General features: G+C 34.8%; 1 long non-coding RNA gene across 1 annotated transcript; it reads left to right on the top strand.

Annotated features, from left to right (window-relative positions):
* The first annotated feature begins 99 nt into the window (after positions 1–99).
* LOC112461446 lies at positions 100–897 on the top strand. The gene is made up of 2 exons (XR_003041556.1): positions 100–553; positions 631–897. It is a non-coding gene; the product is annotated as an uncharacterized LOC112461446 (long non-coding RNA).
* The last annotated feature ends 4,561 nt before the right edge of the window (positions 898–5,458 follow it).

Raw genomic sequence — 5,458 nt, 5'->3', positions numbered from 1 at the left:
TGAGCCAACGCACAAGAAACGTATTGGTTACGGCCGTTACGGCGTTAAGGCGCGGGTCCAATGAAGATCCGTAAACCTAACCCTAACCGTAAGACCGTAACCGTAATAAATCGCCTCCTATCGTCTACAATGACAGCCCATAATCGTAACGAAACGTAACATAAAGAACCGTAAAATCCATAACGCAAATTCGTGTTTGCGTCGATTCTAACCTCTGTGTTAACTGTTACAAAGTGCAAAAATTTCGCTATAATGGATAATTTACCATGTTAGAAAAACAGTTCTTGTGGCTATTAACTTAATTGCGATAATTCTGCAGTTATTGCGGAAAAAGAAGAAAAAGATTAAACGAAAATATTGGGTTCGGCCAATGTTATTACAGCGGAAGCAAAAAAGCCATTTTCATACTCTCTTTCAGTTTATGAAAAACAATGACGATGAACAGTTTTTCTTCACAATTCGAAAGACTATCAGAATTAGTGCAAGAGTCTCTGATAAAAAGAAGTATTTGAGAGCCTCTGTCGCCGGAACATTGATTATGTATTACTTTGTAGTAAGTATATTTTGTAATACTTTCAATAATTTGTTGTGTTTTTTAAACTATTATAACACGAATATTTTATTTTATAGTTATCTTGCTCATGGTTGCAGTATGCAAACTGTTGCATGGAACTTTTATGTGTCAAAATCAACTGTGAGCAAAGTTATCCGTGACACTTGCAAGATTATATGGGACAAGTTATCGCCTATATGTTTGCCAAGACCTACTGCTGACGATTTCAGAAGGTACTCACGAGATTTCCAAGAGTTGCGGAATATGCCGAATTGTTTCGGGGCAATTGATGGAAAGCACATCGTTGTACAAGCTCCTTACAATACTGGGATCAGTTTCTTCAATTATAAAAAAAACATTCAGCATTGTGTTAATGGCAGTTTGTGATGCTAACTACATTTTTACTCTTGTTGATGTTGGTGCTTTTGATGGTTCACAAAGTGACGGAGGAGTCTTTAAAGAATCAGCTTTTGGAATAGGTCTTGATGACAACAAACTGGAAATACCTGACGATAGCTAGCTGCTTACCAGAAACCGACACAAAGTTTCCATATTATATGGTTGCAGAAGAAGGGTTTCCTTTGAAAAGCTATATTATGCGACCATATCCTGGAACTAAATTGGACAAGACACATAAAACTTTCAATTACCTTCTTTCTCGAGCACGTCGTGTTATCGAAAACTCTTTTGGCATTTTGGCCAGTCGTTGGCGAATCTTCCGATCAACAATTATTGCACATGTTGATACTGCAGAATGGATTGTGTGTGCAGGATTGTGCCTTCATAACTTCCTCCGGATGTCAGAATTAATCTCAAAATCAGAAAATGCTACGTACTGTCCTCCAAATTACGCTGATACATGGGACGACAATGGGAATGTCATATCTGGACAGTGGAGACAATGCGAAGAGAATATCATCTTTAGGAAATGAGAAGAATGGGAGCTAATAATGCTACACGCAAGAATGTTACCTTACGTGACACGCTTGCCGAGTACTCCAGAAGGCGCAGTTTCGTGGCAAGAAACATTATATTACGAGAGGATCATTTTAATTGTACAACTCGCGAAAATATTAACTATTCAGAACGACATATATTTTGCAAAATGTTTATTATTTTTTTATTTTAAATGATTCATTAAATAACAATCTTATTATGTATTTCACATTGTATCTTTATTAATAAACTTTGGATAACAGCTACATTAAAACTCTCTGTTATAATATACAATAGACATAACATAAATAAATATCTTAATTTGCTATTAGAACACATTTCTCAACAATTATAAACATATAACCTCACACCCGTTCTGAATGCAACTCTGAATCTAACCTCTCTTCGTTACCATAACCGCGGTCGTAAAAGTTCAAATTAACCAACTTTTACGGTTACGGTCTTACGGTTAGGGTTAGGTTTACGGATCTCCATTGGACCCGCGCCTTAGTGAACTTTGCTCTAATTAATTAAATTTCAATATAATCTCAATCCCAATCCGTAGTCTCATCACGGCTTAATAGGACCCCAGGACTTATGGGTGCTAATGATAAATGATGGTGCAGGATTTTATGCAGAGATAAAAAGATAATGCGGCGTGCTTCGTGTACTAATGGCGAATGAAAAATATATTCCATTTAGTGTAACTTATACAAGAATCGAGAATCAACATAGAGAGTATGCAATCGATTGATCAATCTAGAGCGAGTGTTGATTGCATGTATGCTACTATATAAATAAAATGAGTTTACTTTCTCAACATTCCCACATAAACGAATGTTATTTAGTAAAAAAAATCAGTCTTTTAATCCCATTTGCTTTCTGCATTCAAACTGCTTTGGCCCAAACAGTCCTTTGGTTATAGGGAGTCCGCTGTCATTTCCTCCGTTGGAATATATTTCACGTTTATGGTTCCTTCCTCGATGCATTCCCGTGTGAAGTGGTACCTGGTATCGATGTAATTTTCGAAAATTTTAAGATATCGGTCTATTTCTAATTTTATTATATTTTTCAGTCTTTTCTACTTCTATTTAATATATAATTCTTTAAGTCTTGGTTGATTAGATCCAGCTTTATAAAGATCATATGCGAAAGTCCATATATGGACCATGTAGCTTGAATTTCAAAAGTCAGTATCGATTTGACATTGTGTCAATTGTAAAACCCCACTTTTTTAATCGAGAGAGTATCGTGTAAGGAAGGTTGTGATTGATTTTGGCGATAATCGTTAAAGCGGTTCTTTTTTAATAAAATTTAGAATTTTGATAGAAATAATGTCCGTTTATGCTCTAACTTCCGTAATTTTTTAGATATCGGAATGCATTTTTTTTAATCGATAGAGTATCATGTAAGGAAGGTTGAGATTGAATTTGGCGATGATCGGTAAAGCGGTTCTTTTTTAATAAAATTTAGAATTTTGGTAGAAATGTTTGTGGTTGTTCTAACTTCCGCAAATTTTAAGATATCGGTCTATTTTTAATTTTATTATATTCTTCAGTCTTTTCTATTTCTATTTCATATATAATTCTTTAAGGCCGGTATTCATAGTCGGGTCTTATATCCAAGATCGTCTTGGAACCTGTAAATTTTATGAAAAAATTGGAAAAAAAATTGTGCAAATTAGAAATTTGCACTTGGCTTCACATCAAATTGAGATTTGCGATTTGGAAATTTGCACATAGCAAAGTCACAATTTTGATGAGAGAGAGTAGGAAATTAGCAAATTAAATCCACAACGTATTGCTACGCGCGAAAAGCTTCCTCTATGAGAAAGCCAAACTAAAAATTATGCATCTAATAAAATACAAAATTCCTTATATCTATGTATGTATTCCACGTCCATTGATGCGACCCGAGTCGGGTCGAGTAGCAAATCGAAAACGTCATAAGTCATACACTGTATCCTGCTGTGCTAGTAACTTGCACTTGCGACATGGGAAGCAAAACACGAGAAAAAGAGGCGTATCATTAATACACATTGTTGTGTCCCGCAGTGCAATAATTATTTGGGACAAAAGTGTCTGATTTACAGTAGTTCCGCCGGGGGCGCAACCGAATCTTCTCGTCGCCAATTATTTAAGACAGTCTTGAAATAAAATCTGACTATGAATACTGGCCTAAAATTATTAGTCACTTTTTAACACTGCCCAATATATCCTACAATATCCCAATAAAACCGCCAAAGCACATAACATGGCGTAGCGATATACGACGGTCGTAGTCCTCGACCTGACAAATCAGGATACGCCAAAGCTTGTGCGTTACTTACGTCCACGACTACGACTGTCATATGTGCTTTGGCCCATAGCGATCAAGTTAATATTAGAGTGGATAGAGGATACAATGAATCTAAAACGAAAATGTCAAATAAAGTTTTCGATTCGATAGTTAATATATAATATGGTTAATTATTGAAGCATGGCGGTATATTAAAATTCAGCGCGGTGTAGAGCCAATAGTGGCGTTGACTATGCGTTGTTAATTTATCATCACGCAGTTGGTCTTTCCTCGCACTGAATTTTAATGTACGTACCGTCGAGGCCATGCTTCAATAAAAAAATAACCATAATTAAATTACTATCACATCGAAAAGTTTGTAAGACATTTTCATCAGAGAATTTCATCTTTTATCCACTTTATTAACCGTAATCAGCAATATTGGGACACCTTTGTGTATATATATATATATGTATAATAAATTTCTGTAGAAGGGAATAACCTACTCCTACAAAACCTTCCAGACAGAGGAATCCTTTTTTAAGCGACATTTCAACAGCAACGGTTTCCTTAAAAATGTCGCTAGATTATATTGGCAACTTATCGGATTAAAATTCTAAGCGGAAACTGTTTCCATCACGTTGCCCTGTGGTTTCCGACAACCTATTATACTTTCGGTTCGTAAGAGGACAACTGTTGTCACGAAGGCTGCATTCGGAGAGCGTGCTATTAGCGCTATTGTATCATTCTATCTTTATCGCTTATTAAATGTAAAACAAGGATAGAATAAGCAAATAGCGCTAATAGCGCGCTCCCCGAATGCAGCCCAAGCTGCTCATAACTATTGGTGGCAATAAAAGTCGGCAATCCAATAGGCAAAATCGGAAACCACTTTCCTCAATATTGAAGGCAACTTAAGCAGAGAAGTTTTAAAACAAGATTTAGCATGCTATGCATGTTATTCTTTCATTACCACATTTTGATATTAAAAATATTACATCCAATAAGGTACAGTATGATTCTGTATTATAACATAATTGTAAAGCCAAAAATTGTTTTCTTAAAGAAAATCTATAATATTTTGGGATATATTTCCATAGGAAATTCTTGAAGATATGAAAGACCAGATTAATTCTAATAGAGCAAAAGGCTTAAGTGCTGGTCTACAACCTTGCTTTTAAAGGTATTTATGCTCTAAGCCGTAAGGAATTGACCAATCACAATCGAGTATTCTCCTCACATTCCATTGTGATTGGTCAATTTCTTACGACTTAGAGCTTAAATATCCTTTAAAGCAAAGTTGTAGACCAGCACTAATAAAAAAATGATAATGCAAAATAAAAAGGATATTTAAAGCAAAAGATCATATTTCTTGAAGTCATGTAAATGATGACAAATGTATCTACATTGCATTAAAGTTGTTTAATATACTAAAGTTCAATCTATTTTAAAACCAAAATTTTTATACATAAATCCAAATAATATCATTATTTATTAGCAATAATATAAAAGTAATAAATTTATGCTGACAAGTCAATATACTTTATGATAGCATTGAAACAGTACTTGCGCATTGTTGTAAAATATGTATATATATATATACACACACATATATATATATATATGTATGAATATATGTATGTGCGTGTGTGTGTGTGTGTGTGTGTGTGTGTGTGTGTGTGTGTGTGTGTG

The sequence above is a fragment of the Temnothorax curvispinosus genome, unplaced genomic scaffold (genome assembly GCF_003070985.1).
Source record: "Temnothorax curvispinosus isolate PA1 unplaced genomic scaffold, ASM307098v1 QBEX01011407.1, whole genome shotgun sequence".
Lineage (NCBI taxonomy): Eukaryota > Metazoa > Arthropoda > Insecta > Hymenoptera > Formicidae > Temnothorax > Temnothorax curvispinosus.
The sequence above is the reverse complement of the archived record's forward strand: the minus strand, read 5'-3'. Positions and strand labels throughout refer to the sequence as shown.